Source organism: Marmota flaviventris, chromosome 11 (genome assembly GCF_047511675.1).
Source record: "Marmota flaviventris isolate mMarFla1 chromosome 11, mMarFla1.hap1, whole genome shotgun sequence".
Classification (NCBI taxonomy): domain Eukaryota; kingdom Metazoa; phylum Chordata; class Mammalia; order Rodentia; family Sciuridae; genus Marmota; species Marmota flaviventris.
Genome location: NC_092508.1, coordinates 44717603 through 44737093, shown reverse-complemented (window position 1 = coordinate 44737093; position 19491 = coordinate 44717603). Strand labels below are relative to the sequence as shown.

At 37.1% G+C, this 19491-nt stretch overlaps 1 long non-coding RNA gene across 1 annotated transcript in view; it reads left to right on the top strand.

Annotated features, from left to right (window-relative positions):
- Positions 1–19491, top strand: part of LOC114083764 (uncharacterized) — a 30735-nt gene that overhangs the window by 9540 nt on the left and 1704 nt on the right. The window contains exons 2-4 of the long non-coding RNA XR_003581200.3: positions 579–832; positions 15113–15393; positions 16187–16343. This is a non-coding gene — a long non-coding RNA (uncharacterized lncRNA). The remainder of the gene's footprint in view (positions 1–578; positions 833–15112; positions 15394–16186; positions 16344–19491) is intronic.

Genomic DNA, 19491 nt, shown 5'->3' with positions numbered 1-19491 from the left:
ATTCTAAACATGTACAGCAAAGGAATTGGAAAACACACACACACACACACACATACACACACACACAATTTATAAAGTTGTGGAGTTTTTTTTGGGGGGGGGCAGTACTGGGGATTGAACTCAGGGGCACTCAACTACTGAGTCACATCCCCAGCCTTATTTTGCCTTTTATTTAGAGACAGGGTCTCACTGAGTTACATAGCATCTTGCTTTTGCTGAGCCTGGCTTTGAACTCTACATCCTCCTATCTCAGCCTCCTAAGCCACTGGGATTATATGCGTGAGCCTGGAAATTTACAAAGTTTTTATAGCAATAATATTACACATGTAAAAATGTTTATATTTTCTTCAATGTAACATTAGCTGTAGTTCCAGTCAGGTACCTTGACAAACATAAAGATCAGTCTGAAAAAGAACAAGGCTGAGAACTGTGTATTATCCAGGGAATTAAGTAGTTACCAAAAGACTGGAACTTTATAATAGAAAAATGAAGGCCGAGGGTGCCGCAGTCTGGCTGGGCACAAAATAACCGAGCCACCACAAAGCCTTGTAGATTCAAACAGCAACTCTTTATTCCAGAACTCTCACCGACACTCTACCCACACTTCCCGTGAACACCCTGCCTCCACTCGGCTCCGCGCACCAATCCTCTCAGAACCCCGCGAGAACTCAACGGGAACTCCAAAGGAGCGGGTGCCTGAGGCAGCAGGATACAACCTATACCCAGCAGGATCCACCCTAAACCTGGAGCCACCCTAATCCCTGAGCAGGTTCACCTTTCAACCCAAAATGCCATGCGTCATTCCTACTTGGCTATGGCTCTCAGCAGGAGGGTGAGTCATTTTACCATGATGATTAATATCATAATTTTGTTTCAAATAAGGAACATAGAAAGCATAAAATGTATTCTAGGAAAAATGAAAGACATTATTTCATAGTAATTATAAAACAAAACCCTAGGTAAAAATAAATGGGTTCATTGAAGGCTTAGACAAATTTGATTATCAATTAAGGTATAATAAGTTTTGCAGAATGTAAAAAGAAATACTAACATCAGGGAAGAACTTTATAATTTAAAGCATTTTCATATGCATGTTTTTATTCAAATGGTGGGGGGGGGGGCGGTTAGAGGTCTCCTGACTATATTCTGAACATTTTGAGGCCAGCATTGTCAATGTCAAGTTGCCATCAGTTTCTTCCTCCTTTAAGAGGCTATCTGAAATGTGATGCTATACAGACCAGACCTTTATTCTTAGTGGCATTTATATCCTTAATAACTAGAGGTAGGTTTATCATGAAGCTAATGAAGCTTTAAGCTTTAACCTCCTTTCTTACAAAGGTTCTTCCCAAAGCCCTAAGTGGGGCCCAGGCATTGGTTCCATATGCACATGTTTTTATCAAATAACAAAAGTAAATTATTAGGGCTGGGGTTGTAGCTCAGTGGTAGAGCGCTTGCCTTGCATTCATGAGGCCCTGGGTTTGATCCTCAGCACCACATAAAAAATAAATAAATAAAAGTATTGTGTTTATCTACAACTAAAAAATTTTTTAAAATATATATTATTATAGTTTGTTGTGATTCCTTTTTCCATTCTAAATATTTACTTTTTCACTTGCTCTGTATTAGTAATTTTGCATTCTTTTTCTTTGGGATGGAATATGGACCTGCATATAACCCATTATTTCTAAATTACGGTGTCCTGCTAAACACTGCGAGACCAGTAACATCTCTCTTCTTTGTCTTTTACCTTCTCCATCAACCCTCAGCCTTTGAGGGTTAGCTCTTCCTGGCTCTCTCCACAACCTTTTTTCTCATTTCTGATGATCATCTCCTCACAGAGAATATTCTTTTCAAGGAAGACAGAGAACATCAGGTAAAGCTTTCCAATTATCCCCTTACTCTCTTCTACATTTTGTAATAACTGTACATATTCATGGGCTCCAATGTGGTGTGTTGATATTTGCAATAGATGTTCTGTGAAGATCCAATCTGTGTGTCACTTCCAATATTTATCCTTTCTTGGAATTACTCTCTGAATGTTCTTTCCCTGTACTATTTCCTCTCCTTTTCCTCAACCTAAGAGGAGTTGAAGAACTCAGTTACTATCTTGGAACTCCAACCTCCTCCTGCTGAGGACCAGCTCTCCCTTCTCTGTCCTCCCTGCAAGCTTGGTCCTCTCATTCCAGACACCCTCCCTCCTGTTCCTCAGGACCTTTATGCTGCCTTTGAGCACACTCAGCACTTTCAGCATAAATGGTCTCACTTAGTGGTTTCTCTCTTCTAAATTTCCATGTCTTTAACCAAAAGAAAAAATAAAGCAAATACTGAAAATGACTTTTATCCTGAGTTACTTTGGCACAAGTACCCAGAGGGCAGGAAGAAGGTCTATGGCATTTGCACCTGGGCCAATCTTAAGAGCTTCCAATGCTGCCCCAGCTATAGAAGTTGCCAAAATAGACACTGGGATATATAAAAAAGAAGAAAAAAAAGAGCATCAGTTTTTCCTTCCACAAAGTGTGGTTTAGTGCACCTGGGGATGTGATCATCTGAGGAGGGTTCTGTTTGTACCCATGCATGGACCATAGTACCCATGTCAGAAGTGCTCCTCGCGGTCAATTTCAGGAGATCAACCATGAAGATTCAATTTTGATCACTCTACACTACTCACACAATTCAGTATAGGCAAAATTTTTATTTCACAGAGATTTCAATAATGCATATTTTGGCTGAAAAAACTGTCATACTTAGAAGTTTATCTAGATAATACACTTAAAAAGGCTCTGTTGGTCACCAAATATTTTAGTTATCATAGTTTTTCTAGATTAAGTCAATCTAAATGGTGATTCTGGGAAAATGTTTAAAATATGTTATAATGCTATGGTCTCTTAATTTTCTTCCCAGGAAAAAATACTTATCACAGTTTAAATCTGATTTAAATAAAGATTTTAATAAAGAAGCACTTACTTGAGAGTCTCTGGGTAGGATCAGCATTGTGGTTGAATAGAAACACACAGAGTCTGCCAAGGGAAAAAAAATGAAAGGATTTGAACTTTGCCTTAGATTTTGGTCTAGGAATTTGCAGTACTTTAAAGTTACATATTTTGTTTAACCTACAAAAACCCACAATGTTTGTGGAAACCCAAGAAAGTCAGCTTCTTCTCACTGAATATTCTTAGTACAATAAAATATTAATTCTGTCTTAAAGTTGCATATTTTCACTTATTCAGTAACACACTGTGCTGATTTCCTGGGTGCAAGTTACTTAAGTTAAAAATAGATGGAATTATGAGCAAACACACAGCCCTAGATATCTCTTCACATGTAATTTGCTAGCTCCCCAGTATTCATCTGAGTACTAGTGTTCTGGGGGGTTAAAAAACAGTGACATGTGAATAAGAACCATGACCTGTGAATTCCTGACAGTTCTAACAAAGAAACTTTTAAGTTAACAGTCCTAACAAAGAAACTTTTTAGTTAAATATATGTATCTTGATTTTCTTCTACCCACCACTACTACTGGACACTTATTTTCAATTTTGTATAGAGCACACTCCCTAAAAAATGCTGAATCACTATGATATGAGATATTTATACAGTCTCATGCTTAGGATTACCCAACAAAGGAAGCTAGATAATGACCAGTGTTGAATTCAGCCTATTGCTAACACTGGCTATCTTCCACTCATCTCCCAGAATTTACATGGGGAAATGTGAATTCCCCATGGAAGATAGTAGAAAAAGAAAAAGGAGAAAACAAATAATGATGAAATACATTCTTCAGTTGAGTTTTATAAGCTTACATTGCCTCTGGCATGAGGAAACAACTGGCCTCATAAAGTGCAGGTCAGATTCCCTATCACATTAAACCAGGGCTTACAGTGTGTAACACACCTGTAGGGGACAGCCAGGATAACCAAGCTGAGGACAATAACCAACATGACAAATTAGTAAATATTTGTTCTAAAGGATTAGAAGCAATTCCATATGTTCTGTGTCTCTTTGTCACCCACTGTGAGTTCCCATCCTTTACTTCTCTTTCTCCCACTTAGCACATACGTGGGTTTTAAGCATCAAAAAATACGTGACAGAAAGAAAGTGAATAATTTGGGATACAATGTGTCTAAACTTAGTTCTTTTTAAAAATATATATTTTTAGTTGTAGATGGACACAATATATTTATTTTATTTTTATATGGTGCTGAGGATCAAACCCACTGCTTCACAGGTGTGAGGCAAGTACTCTATCACTAAGCTACAACCTCAGCCCTAAATTAAACTCTTTTTTTTCTTTTTTTTTGAATTTATTTTTTTGTAGTTGTAGATGGAGAGAATACCTTTATTTTGTTTATTTTTATTTGGTGCTAAGGATGGAACCCAGTACCTCACACATGCTAGACAAGCACTCTGCCACTGAGCTACAGCCCCAGCCCTCTAAATTTAATTCGTAAACACAAGAATTTTTTAAAATTTTGAATGGGGAGAATTCGCCAAAGGAGAGGCCCCCAAAGAAGACCTATCTTTAGTGCACCAAAAATAATTCATCCAACAAATATTTACTATCTTTTGCATCTAAGGCACCTGAGGCTCCTGAGACTCAGTGATCAGAAGGACAGAGCGGGACACTGATCTCATGAAATTCACAGTCTAGTGGGAATGATAGTTTTTAAAGAAAAAAAAGAGCATATAAATGATATAATAATAAGTGTGATTACTGATAAAATGGAAATGCTTTGAAGAAGTAGAAACATGAAAGCCAGATCATGCAGGGTTTTGAGACCCATGACAAAGGTTTTCTGTTTTATCCTAAGAGAAATGAGAATATTATAAGATTTAAATCAGGGATATAATATAATTGAATTTTCATTTTTAAAAGACCCGTGATCTAGAAGTACACAAGATTGGAGGAGATGAGCAAAACAAAGTGTGATGAGAAAACAAAAGTCCAGTTGGGAGGCTACTGCTAAAGTTCAGACAAGAGGTGGTAGCAGCTGAACAAGAAGAGTAGCAGTGGACATATGGAGAGGTAGACAGATCCAAGATTCATCTTCAAAGTAGTATTGACAGGCATTTACAAAAGAGACAACAGTTATGGGTAATATTAGCATTTCTGTCCTGAGCAGTTAGTAGGTGGTGGGGAGATTGAGAATTCCAGATAAAGAGTAGATTTCAGAAATAAGAAAATGAGTTCAAGTTCAGACACGTTAAAACTGATATACATAAAAGGCATTCAATAGGGGATACCAAATAAAAAGTTATGTGTGACTTCAGAACTTAGAGGAAGGTCTTTGGTGAATAAACCAATCTGTAAGTCATCGTGTATACATAATATATTTTTATAAACTGCAGGAATGGACAAGATTTCATAGAAAAAGAATGTGGAATGACAAATAAAAAAGGGTCCAAGACTGATCTTTGAAGAACTCAAATTGCTAAGTAGAGGAAGATCTCCCAAAGTGGGATTAGGAGGATTGGCCGCATGGGGTAGAAGGAAAATTAGATTGTGTGTTATGTCTTATAGAAACCAGGGAAAGGAAATTTCAAATGGAGTGAATGATCACACAGGGAAATAAAGGAAAGGAAAGGAGAGCAGAGAGTGTACATGGAATTTTGTGGGGTGAATGGCATTGAGATCTTAAAACAATGTGAACAGCATAATATTTTGGAGAGGGCTTAGTCCTGAAGGGAAGTGACTTTATAGAGAACTCTTTCTAGAGTCCTGAGCATGGACAGGATTCTGAGGTTCTATCTTGGGTTATATAGCCTACATTTCTCCATTTGTGAAATGAGGATGTGAATATAATCATACTCAGAAAACAACTTGAGAAGTGCATGGTAAAGCCCTATACTTGGCATCAGTCCATTGAAGTTCAAATGAGATTTCTTTGCCCATTTGAGATCGTGGACAATATGCATTCTTTCAAAGAGTTTATGATTTAATGAGGGAAATGGAATAAAACATATACATTTAAGAAAATATGATCAATTTGGAGATTAAAGTATACATAATGTGCTATGGAGGTGAGGAAAAGGCAATTTACTCCAACCAGGAAATTTGAGAAACATTCTAGAGGAAAAGACATGAACTAAGTTGTGAATGAGTAAAATGACCCAGGTGTTGAGAAGAAGCAAAGGTAACACCACAGAGGAACATGGTGGAGGCCCAGAGATTGACAAGTAAAATCCAGTGTATATCTTGCTTATGATTTGCTCACTGGTTTCTATAAATAATAGTTGGAGCATGAAAGGTAAGTCCAGAGAGGCAGATGGGCATAACTCATGGAGAATTTGTGTGCCACGTTTAAAGGATTTGACTTTATACTCTAGTAACTGGGTTCAAATCTATGATTAACCAGCTATTAGCTCTATGACTTTGGCAAAGTTACCCATAGTTTCTGAGCTTCAATTTTATCAGTGAGTTATTTTTTTTATTTTTTAAGTTATAATTTGGACACAATACCTTTTATTTTATTTATTTATTTTTATGTGGTGCTGAGGATCGAACCCAGCGCCTTGCATGTGCTAGGCAAGCGCTCTACTGCTGAGACACAACCACAGCCCCCTCAGTAAGAGTTTTGAGCTTTAAATTCCTTAATGATAACTTGATACCTACATGCTAATAATATTTCATTACCTCTCAAGTGGGATAAAAATTTGTTATCAGAGCAGGAAGCAGTCTTTAGACAAACACCCAGTCTACTGATGCTGCACGTGAGTCCCAAAGAGATTGGTAATTTATCCAAGTTCATGCCTTGAAGAAGCAGCAGAGTCTAGAGCAAATCTAAGTTCTGGTATCTGATACTTTGACACAATTGAATATTTTCTTCCTCCGGGAGTTAAAAAAAAATGACCAAAGCAATCAAATAACAGACACATGCAGGGTGTGGTGGCACACACCTTTAATCCCAGTGGCTTGAGAGATTGAGGCAGGAGGATTACAAGTTCAAAGCCAGCCTCAGCAACGGCAAGGTGCTTTGCAGCTCAGTGAGACCCTGTCTTTAAATAAAATACAGAATAGGGCTGGGATGGGGCTCAGTGGCAAAGTACTCCTGAGTTCAATTCCTAGTACCTCCCCCCCCCAAAAAAAAAAAAAGAAAAAGAAAAAGCAGACAACAGATTGTTCAATCTCAAAGGACCAGTAAAGATGCCATTTTCTGATAGGGGGCCCCAAACTGAAAGCTGAGAATTAAGACTGGAATGAGGGGTGGGGTATGGTAGCCATATCTCCTTCCTGTTGCAAATCACCGTGAGCTCCCTACTTGATATATATATATATATATATATATATATATATATATATATATATATAGAGAGAGAGAGAGAGAGAGAGAGAGAGAGAGAGAGTAAGGAAATGAGTTTTGACAGAAGGCGTGCCAGATTCATATTCCTGTTCTGCCATTTACTAGTTATGTGACTTCAGTCAACAATTTCCTATATCTGTAAAATCTGAAAATAATGCATTACTGACTTCTAATTAGTATATGTGAACATGCTTAACACATTGTAAAAAACGCAAGGCCCTTAAATAGTTTTAAAAATTCTTTCTGACAAGAACACAGAGCAGGCCGCCTCGGACACTGGTTGAGTATATTTAATGACATATACCCAGACACTTTATTGTCAAGGCATACCAGAGACTCTGGAAGCATTCGGGACATTATTTTATGGACTATTTGCTGTCTTCTAGATTCCAGACTGGCCTTCTAAGTGCTTTACAACTGATGTCAGACTAGTCAATGGCTCAGAGACCAAAGATCAGAATCTGAATTGGACTTGGTGGAGCCTTTAGCTAACAGGAAAGGGACATGTGATGGGTTAGTGGGGCAGGCGTGGTGTCTCCCATGGAAAAAATAATGCATCTGAAGGTAAGAAAATTAAAACTGGGTGAAGCAGAGAAAGAAGCTGTCTACCAATGTGTCATCATCTCCAACACAAAAATGTTCTGGCTGGGCAGCCATAAAATGCTTTCTCTGTAATTATTAACAGCTATTGCCTGAAAATTATTTTTGACCTCATTCCAATGTAAAAAACAAGACAGGAAGAGTAAGCATTTTTCTTGAACTTCACAACCTTTAAGGAAGAAAGCATAACAATCTGCCTGAAGTATCCATAAACTAGTTCTGTAATCTTCACATGACTTGGTGTACTCCCCCTCTCTGGTGAAGAAAAGAGAGGTCCAGACAGAACAAGCCATAGACAGGGTACACGTGAGGACCATGTTTTGCTGCTGCTTCTTTCTTCTTCTGAAATTTGCTAATGTCTTTGTCATGGTCATTCAGTAACAAGCGTACTTCCTATTGAAATAGCAAGGCAAAACCAAAGGCAACTGAACTCCACATGCTTTAAGTCTTGAGCCTCACAAATATTTCTATCTACAAAATTCGCACTAGATATCTCTCTTCACCATTCCCATTTTATAGTTTTCTAAATGCTCATACCACAAGCTATGTAAGAATCAAAACAAATTTCTTTAACTCCTTTTCCTCTTTTCTGTTTAATAAAATCTGATTAGAAAAGTCCTTTGGGTATAGACCGAGGAGAGGGATAGCTGGGTCAAATGGTTGTTCCATTTCCAATTTTCTAAGAAATCTCCATACTGCTTTCCATATTGGCTGCACCAATTTGCAGTCCCACCAGCAATGTACAAGTGTACCCTTTTCCCCACATCCTCACCAACACTTATTGTTGTTTGTATACATAATAGCTGTCATTCTGACTGGAGTGAGATGAAATCTTAGAGTGATTTTTGATTTGCATTTCTCTAATTGCTAGTGATGATGAACACTTTTTCATGTATTTGTTGATTGACTGTAAATCATCTTCTGAGAAGTGTCTCTTCAGGTCCTTGGCCCATTTATTGATTGAGTTATTTGAGGGTTTTTTTTTTTGTTGTTGTTGTTGTTGTTGTTGTTTTGGTGTCTAGTTTTTGAGTTCTTTAGATACCCTAGAGGTTAGTGCTCTGTTTGATGTGTGAGGGGTAAACATTTGCTCCCAAGATGTAGGCTCTCTGTTCACCTCACAGATTGTTTTTTTTGCTGAGAAGAAACTTTTTAGTTTGAGTCCATCCCATTTATTGATTCTTGATTTTAATTCTTTGTGCCACAGGAATCTTATTAAGGAAGTTGGGGCCTAATCCCACATTTTTCTTCTATTATACGCAGGGTCTCTGGTTGTATTCCTAAGTCCTTGATCCATTTTGAGTTGAGTTTTGTGCATGGTGAGACATAAGGGTTTAATTTCATTATTAAAAACAGCATACTACAGGAACACAGCCACATCAATGTTTACAGCAGCACAATTCACAATACCTAAATTGTGGAACCAACCTAGATGCCCTTCAATAGATGAATGGATAAAAAAAAGTGGCATATATACACAATGGAATATTACTCAGCAATAAAAGAGAATAAAATCGTGGCATTTGCAGGTAAATGGAAGGCGTTGGAGAAGATAATGCTAAATGAAGTTAGCAATCCCCCCAAAAACAAATGCAGAATGTTTTCTTTGATATAAGGGAGCTGATTCATAGTGGGATAGGAAGGGGCATATGGGAGGAATAGAGGAACTCTAGATAGGGCAGAGGGGTGGGAGGGGAAGGGAGGGGGCATGGGGTAATTAATGATAGTTGAATGTGATGATCATTATTATCCAAAGTACATGTATAAGGACACGAGAAAAAAAGCAAAGAAATGATAAATGGTTAAGGATATAGAAATTTGAATTTACCTGGATTTGAGCATTAAAAATTGAATACATGTATCAGAACATTGAACTCCATAAATATGTATATTTATCATGTCAATAAAAATGAAAAATAAACAAAAATCATACTGTCAAAAAATTTTTAAAAATTAGAAAAAAAACCCAGTTGAGTTTCATTCATTTTCTGACCATTTATTGAACACCTGTGAAGGATCAGGTGCTCTGCTCACTCCATGAGACACAAAAATAATAAGAGGTAGATGCTGCCATTAGGGAATTCTCAGTCTAAAAGGAAGGAAATATGAAGACTAGTCGTTGCAATGGGACAAGTACAGTAAAAAAGGGAAGAATGGCATTAGGAAGGACTCAGTTTCCCTTGGACAAACCAAGTAAATATTCATGAGTGAGAGCTGTTTGAATGGAGTCAAGAGTGAGGAACTAGATTTTGCCAGATTAACCATGGACAAAAGGGCATAATGACAAATCTAGCAACACATCAGGCAGGAAGTTATGAAAGGATGTGGCAAATTTGTATCTGCCAATCATTTATTATTGATGGAATGAGGGTTCAATAGAATGGAGTACAGTTAGGGATCTGAGGCCAGACAAGGGGTCAGAGGCCAAATTATAGTTATTATACAATGATAACTTTATACTGAAGGTAATAGATATCCATTAAAAGATATAAGTCCACCAGGCTCGGTGGTACATGCCTATAATCCCAGTGGCTCAGGAGACTGAGGCTGGAGAATTGAAAGTTCAAAGCCAACTTCAGCAACTTAATGAGGCCCTAAGCAACTCAGTGAGACTCTTGTCTCTAAATAAAATACAAAAAGGGCTGGGGATATGGCTCAGTGGTTAAGGGCCCCTGGGCTCAATCTCCGAAACCAAAAAAAAAAAAAAAAAAAGTTATAAGTCCAAGAAGTGAATAGCTAGGTTGATACTTTATAAATCCCTCCACAGTATGAAGAAGGGATTAGAGAGGTGGAGCATCAATGCAGGTTTTCCAATAATGTCATTGTACTGATTGCAAGTGATGGCAGGAACCTGAATTGGAGGAATGGCAATCGGAAGGGGAGAAGAGGCATACTTGAGAAATATTTAATATTTGACAACTATTAATTATGTAGAGTAAGGGTAAGGGGGAAGTAGTGGGAGATAAATACAAATTTAGGGCTTTAGTTTCTGGTCAGATGGTGGTGAAACATGAAAGGATATAAAAGGGAAGATCAGTTTGAACTTCCTGCTGTACATCGGTCTCTAATAAGTATTTAGATATACATATGGATCTTGGGCTGAAGTAGAGAAAGAACATGAAAATCAACACAAACCCAAAGGCTAAGAAGGCAACTAAAATATCGTGCACAACACTCTTCCTCTAGAAGTAGATTTGCTTAAGAAATCAAATAGGAACTTGAGTGGTTTAAAAAGTGTTTTCACTTTATTAAAAAAAGGAACAGAAGAAGATTGGAAACAAAATTGAGGAAGACAGGCTGATTAACCTGGAGAATGAGACAGATTTCCTAAAACCAAAGATTAAGATCTTAGTTGGTACAAGGAAAATTAAATGTTACGTTGAAGGCCAGGAAAGACTTACATGGGAAGGAAAGGATACAACCACATCTACCTGCTCCTTCTGGTTGAATTAGGGAGCTTAGAAAAGGAACCATGAAAGGGTCAGTCATCATTAAATAAGAAATTGGGACCTCCTATAACAGAGGAAAAGAGACACAATCTGGTAGGACAGAAAACTACTGAGGAAGCATTTTTTTTAAAGCCACAAATAGAGAAAGAAAGTCAAATGGGTCAACTCAAGTACTGAGAGAGATATACAAAGTGATTTTGGAATATCTGGATGGTTATAAAGGGGGAAGATGAGGAATATCAGCCTAAAATGCACAGAGCATTATTGCACAGCTTAGCAGAAATAATGAATATGAAGAAACCATCAGCAAGCATGAAGTAGAAAAAAATATTTTTAGGACAAGGGAAATATAACTGATTGGTAGTGATAAAAGCCACACAAGCAGACAGAAAGGAGCTGAATTAACATTAAGATGGAGGGTTACCTCTGTCTTCAGACACTGAGGGAGTCACAAAATAACCTAGTTTCCAAAGTGTGGTTCATCCCTCATGAGGCCCATACTTTGGGCTATTTTTGTATTTCCATGAAATTTCTATCGCCTTATTTCTACAATTATCTTTACAACAAATCTCCTCGGTTCTTGACGGAATCTAAGATAAAATATTATCTCTCTGAGAAACAAAATTGCCCAGCACATCTCGCCAACATTTCTAAAAAGTGAATGGATGGAGTCCTGTAGATACACAACACCCAACCAGGAGCAGGGAGATTACTACCCTGTTTGTTCTGGATGTTGTCTCCTTTAATTGGAGGCCTCGTCACACCAGTGCTTGTATGAACCTCACAGACTTCTATTCTTTCCTTATTTATTTGTTCACCATAAATTTATTGGACACTTCTTGTGTGTCAGGCACCATTCACAACAGAGGAAATGCAAAAGTAAAGAGTTCCTGTCCTCAGGGAGCTCATCATCCAGTGGGGGAGACAGACACTGAGAACACCTGGGGAAACATCTTTGGTTAGCAGGAGTGAAGAGATGGTCCCAGAACCCTTCATGCTCACTGAAGGTCCCCTCCTCGTCTCCTCCCTTTCATTGGTGGGAAAAGAAAGGGGCCTCCAGAGCTCCCTCCCAAGAGATTCAGTCTTTCTACCACTATCAATATTTTACCCCTGTTTATTTCAGTCAGCATAAAAAGCTTAGGCCTCTTATGAGATTCCATAAACACAAACCCTCAAGGCTGTGACTTGAACTCACACCCCCATCATCAACTCCTCCAACTCATTCACTGTGCCTTAAAATACTTAATATCTTGTGTTCCAACTGAAAGTCACGTCTTCCCTGAGGACTCGTTTCCTCTCTGGATGTCTCACATGTTGTCTGTTTATCTCAGGACCGCTCTATCTCTTGGCCTGCAAGTAAGAAGTGTGGTCTCCTTGCTCCTCTTCTAAATGTTTTTCTTCCTTTCCCTCTCACCTCTACACAAACATATAACCTAGGTTATGTGTAAGGGGTTATATGAGCCACTAACATAGGTTATATCACATCCTTCACTGAAATTGCCCAAGTATTTCTCCCTCTCTCAGCTTTGAACCTCATGTCACCAGACTATCCATTACTTTCCACATGGGAGTTATATACTCATCTGCCCCTCTCTCCCCACCCCTTTAAATTTCTTCCAGAACTTTTGCCCCATTCCACACCTGCCAGTCTTGTCTAATGACCTAACTTCCCCTCTTCAGTGAAAAGATAGAGGCAATCAGAAAAATACTTAAGTTCTTCCTGCCTAATTTTATCTGAACCACATAAACTATCTGTGATCTTATCTAAATCTACTTGAGTGTCTGCACAGGGTCTGTGCTCCAGAAATTCTTCCATTTCTCTCCTATAGCATTTATTCTGGTGGTACTTCGCAACAGCTTATAAATATGGTACTTATTTTCTTATCTAAAACCCTCTTGACCCTACTTCTCCCTCTAGCTGCTTCCCTATTTCTCCATCCTCCTTTACACCACATGTCACAATTCCTCTTTCTTAACCCTATTACAGCCAAAGTTTTGCTCCCCAAATTCCATGACAACAGCCCTTTTCAAGGTCACCAATGATCCCATACTGTGAAATCCAGTGGTCCATTCGTCCTCATTTTATTTATCGTCCATATTTGGCACAGTTAATTACTACCTATTACTTATAACATTTTCTTTACTTGACTTAGAGGACACCACTCTGGGGTGTAGGTTTTCCTCCTTCTTCTCTTATCCTTTTCTGTGATTCTTTCTTAACTTCCTCATCTCTAAATGCTCAAGTCACCTTGAACCAATTATCTTCTCTCATTCACACACTCTCTGGGTGATCTTATCTAATCTTACAGCCAATGGTATTTATGCACAAATGACTCACAAATTCAAATCTGTAGCTCAGACCTAGGACAAGCAACTCATCCCAGTTTGACTAGAGTTTTGTTAGTTTTAGTACTGCCTGGGAAACTGGTTTCCTGGCAAACCAGGAGAATTGGTCACCCTACCCTGACTTTGTTCCCAAACTCTAGCTTCACAGATCCAACTGTCTGTTCTCTGATTCACTTAGTAAGTAATAGCCAAACCTCAGGCTGACCCCTGGGCTTTCCTCCTAAATATGTTTCTCTCATAGACTTGCTTCTATCAATAAATAGAGATTCCAGTTTTTAATTACTCACAGCATGAACTTGAAGTAATCCTTGATTTTTTTCTTTCTCTTGAAAGACACACCCAATCTGCCAATATTTTGTTGTCATTCCTTCAAAATTATCCAGAATCTGAATACTTCTACTGTTACCATCTTGATCAAACGACCATTATGTCTTGCCTGGATTAGTGCAGACAGGTTCCTAATTGATATCTCTCATTCTACTCTCCAACATCTACAGTTTATTCCCCATACAGCTACCATCTTAATCCCATAAAAAACATAGGTTATATCACATCCTTCACTGAACTTGCACAATTATTTCCCAGTGACTGAAAGACAAAGATCTTTTTTTTTTTTTTTTTTTTTTTTTGTTTATACAAAGGTTTTTTTATTTTTTATTTTTTTATTTTTTTTAATTTTTTATTGTTGGCTGTTCAAAACATTACATAGTTCTTGATATATCATATTTCACACTTTGATTCAAGTGGGTTATGAGCTCCCATTTTTACCCCATATACAGATTGCAGAATCACATCAGTTACACATCCATTGACATTGGTCTTCCAGGCCCTACATGACCTGGTCCCTTTTTCTGTCCTCATCTCCTATAGTTTTCCTTCCCATTTACTCTGTGCCAATCATGATAGCCTTCTAGTTGCTATTTAAACATGGAGAATACACTTCTATCTCAAGGTTTTTCACCTGACTCTTTCCTCTATTTGGATCAGTCTGCCTACAAGTATTTGCAATGCTCACCTTCTGATCTAGTTCATATGTTACTTTTATCAGTTCTTCCCTACTCAAAATAGCATATGCTTGTGTTCATACATAGGCACTTCCTGTCTTCTTTCCCACATGTATTTTTCTCTGTAGCACTTGTGTATTTGAATATTATCTATCTTCTCCATTGCTTATCCTTAGAAGGGAACTTTTACTATTTTACTCACCACTATATCCCCAACATTTATAAAAGAGCCCAGCACATAATATGCAGCAAATATTTGTTATATAAACCATTAACTGGATTATGAATTAAGATGAGAGCTCCAAAACAAGTAAATACTTCTATAAGAACATGAAACTCAGTTCTTAGTTTAGAGAGTCAGGGAGGGCTTCCATCTGGAAACAATAATTTGTTTTGTCCTATTTTGTTTTGTTTGCAGTGCTAAGGATTAAACCCAGGACTCATGCATGCCAGGCAAACATACTACCACTGATCCATATCCCCAGCCCTAGAAATGCTAATTTAATGGAGATCTGAAGGATGAGCATGCATTAAGCAAATGGAGAGAAGGAAACATTTCAGACAGAAGGGACAACATATGCCAAGGCTTTGTGATGGGAAACTCCACAGTGTATTCAAGGAATTAAAAGAAAGTCCATACATTGGAATGAAGAGAGGAAGAAACAAATCATTAAGGGACAAGGCTGGGAAGGGAAACAGGTATGATTTTGGTTTATATATGAGAGGAATAAAAGACATTAAAGAAATGTAATGTGGGAGTGGATGTGTGCATAACCCAGTCATATTTGTGTTTTGAAAGTATCACTCAGGCTGTGTGTTGAGTGGGTTGGAGAAGGCCAGAGGAGAAATAAGGAGATCAGTTACACCACAGCAATAGTACAGGTGAGAAATAAGGATTCCATGGGCTGATAAGTACTGGTGAAGGTGAAAGAGTGACAAATTCTGAAGTTCTAGATGTTCAAATGGAATGATATAGGAAGAATTAGAGATGGTAGTACAAAGGTGAGAGGGAAGGAGATCTCAAGATGACTCCTAAATTTACTAACAAATATATATCAGAAATATTCCCTGATTGGGAGATATTGGAAGAAAAATGAGCTTGGAAGGAATGATTTAAGAGTACAATAATGGACATGTTGAGTCTGAGGAGACTTTTATTTAGACATCACCAACTCCAAGAATATGAGTTGCTTGAACTATTAGACATGCAGAACTAAAGCTATGGGTGTTAGTTTGGGTTGGAGATGTATATTTGGGAGCTATTATGATGAAAATTATAATGAAGGCTTGAGACTGAAGAGATGGTCAGATTTTGCATGAGCTCCCATTAAGCCATATCGTTGCAATTCTGTACAATTGAGTAGATAAATTTTAAGACAAAAGTACATGATTATAATTTTATTCTTATTCAATTTCATCATATTAGAGAGGAAAAGAATGTCATCTTTTTAAGGATTTTCATTTTCCTTTACTTTCCTTCTCCTATTTCCAGTCTCATATCTTCTGAGAGAAACAGATCATCGTGTCACGAACCCCTCTAACGCTCCAATAAAAACAACACGAAATCAACCAAGATAGAGAATGTGTCCTTAATGCCCCACTTGGGACCTCTCTCCAGAGGAGCATTGATAGAGGCAAGCCTATTTCAGGTCAGTGATATCAACAGTTAAAGTACATCCAGCTTCACTATTCAACAGTCCATCTTACCTCCTAAGGGCTGCAAAAAGAACTTGTAAAATTGTTTATGTCAGGAAATTTGAGAAACATGACAAGTATACTACTTAAATCCTGTGCTCAAATCATAGGTTTTTAAGAAAGTTTTTTTTACTGTTTTAATTAGTTAACATGACATTTATGCACTTTGATGTATCATATATAGATGGGATATGATTTCTCATTTCTTTGAGTGTACATGTTATAGAATCATATTGGTCATGCAGTCACATATATACATCAAATCATAGTTTTATTACTTACCTGGCTTGTGACTTTGGGTAAGTTGCTTAAACTCTCTGGTTTATAGTTTCCATTTGTATTTGTAAAATATCTTCCCAATAAATTTATAGAAAGGATTAAATGAAATGATATATGAAAAATATCTGGCATGTAAAATCTATGTGAAATAAATGCTAACTTATGTTTGTCTTTCCCAAATCTGTGTGCATCTAATTTGCTACCAGAGTTTATTTATTATTTACTTATTTGCCATACTGAGGATCAAACACAGGGCCCTGCACATGCCAGGCAAGTGCTATACCACCAAGTTACATGCCCAGTCCTAAGCTTCTCTCTTTTGACAGATAGTGGATCTAAGGAAAAATTGTTGTCTCATTCCAGCAGATAATATCAATGCAAGTATGGGGCTAGGATTGTGGCTCAGCAGTAGAGCACTCGCCTAGCAGGGGCGGGACCCGGGTTCAATCCTCAGCACCACATAAAAATAAAGGCATTGTGTTGTGTCCATCTACACCTAAAAAATAAAAAAAAATTAAAAAAATAACATGCAAGTAGTTGTATGTATGTGAAATTGGTCATGAGATGGACCAAAAGAGTTGTTCAAGGATAAATTTTGCAAAATATTGAGTGCAGCATAAAGTAATAGGGAAAATATTGGTTGAGAATAAAAATAATAAAACTTTACAAATTGATTTTTGTTCAACTACTAGGAAATTAATAGATATGTACCTTTATTATCCATTTTATGCTGAAATATTTATCAAACTACCTAAATGTCTCAGGCACCAGGAATAATACATCACTTATGAAAATTTGCACAACAGAATATATCCATAGGAAACTTCAAACGGAATTTTATTAAAATCTAGTCTTTTTTTAAGAATGCATACTCTGGAAAAATCAATGCATAAGGAAGAAAGATCATACACAACTTTTGGAGTCAGAAAAACCTGATGTGGAAGTGTAGCTTTTTCAAAACAGGGTTGCCTTTAGCAAGCTTCGTCATGTGTCTACCCTCAGTTTCCTCATCTATCCAATGTGGAAACGAATGCCGATTTCATAAAGTTGTTGAGCAGGTTCAGTGATTTCCTGTATACAAACTACTTAATACAATATAAGCATTCAATAAATGCTGGCTCCACTTCCCTGATCCTGCTGGCTAAGCAGGGGTAAACAATGGGGAACAGAAAGCATTATCTTGTCCAAATGAACTGCACTCAATTTGCTTTAACACATACTCGGACTTCTTTCTATCTTTCCTTTCCAGCACGGGCCTTCACAAACCAATTATTTTGCCTCACCATTCACTATAGCCAAAAGAAGATTCAAAATGGTGTCTATTTTTAAGCACTCACTAAAAGATAGAAGAAAGGAAAATCTGTTTCAAATGATGTCATGCCTAATTTGATGATACTTGGTAAATTAAACATGGGTCTCATTCTTTGATTGCAGTTGTTCTTAGAAGTCACTTAATTTAAATGTACATATATATCAATCAATGTGATGCATGCACGTGGTAACAAAGCAAATAGAATTTAGGATGGAAAGCAAACATGACTCTACAGTTCTTCTCTTCTTACCCTCAGTCCTATATCCTGGAGACAAAGTCTTTCAATTGTTTCTGTTTTAATTTTTGGTTACTTCCTCCCAAACTCTGTTTTGATTCATCAACTTAAGACAGTGTCAATGAATCTCTTATGTGAGAGCTTATAATTTAAATCACTTACCTCTACTTTTCTCAATACATATTATTATTAGTTCTATAAGTCATCTTTAAATATTATGTTTAAACCTTTATTTCTCATTCCATTGGCTCTTGGAGTATCTCTTGCAGCCTTATTTGCAAATGACATAATGTAACATAAACTCCCTGAAGGTTGAGACTTGTCTGTTTTTTCCTTTTTCTGTTTTCCAAGAGCATAGAACAATACCTGTACCCAGTAGCTTCTCAGAAAATATTTGTCTAGTGAATGAATGAAAACCACATTATTGATATCAGAGGATCATTCTTTTCTCTACCTGTCCTATTCATTCTATCTGCTATACTTATAATTTTTTCATTATGTAGTCTTATTAATATTTGCATATTGTCCTACAAATACAATGAAGCCTTCCATGTGTTTTGTCTGCATGCAAGGTAGGACTAGGAGTCTTTGCTTTCCACAAACATTGTTCTATTTAAAGAGGGGCTAGCTGGTTTGCTTTACATGTTGGTTTGGGGCAGAGGGACTGAAGAGCCACATCAACAGCAGCAGCAGTTCATTACAAATCTGATTTTTTAAAAGTAGGGCAAACTATACAATTTTATTCATTCTTTTTTGTTGTTCTTTTTATATATACACAACATCAGAGTGTATTTTGAAATATTGTACCTACACAGAGTATAACTTTCTAATTAGGATCCCATTCTTGTGGTTGTACATGATATGGAGTTAGAAATTCTAGTTGACATCCTCTTGCTTTTGACTGTGAAGCCAGAGACCTTCTGGGATTCTGCAGAAGAGATCAGTTCTTGTCTTCCTGTAGCTTTTTATTATTTATAAAACTGACTTCCTTAGTCTGTTTCACCCACCAAGATATTCTTCTTATTCATTTTCAATCTCCCAGAAGTTCACTGAAATCATTTGTTTTTTGATTCATCCCGAAATTTTTTACTCTAATATTATTGGTTTATCTTTATGTTTCTTTAACTTTTATTTTAATAGATGTTAAAATGAAAACTTGTACCTCATCTGCCATCTTAAACCAGAAATAGAACTCATTTTTCAAATGTTGTATTCAGTTTTTATGTATCTGACAGGAATTGATGGGATACATGTGATTGTTACAGAAATTTCTTTT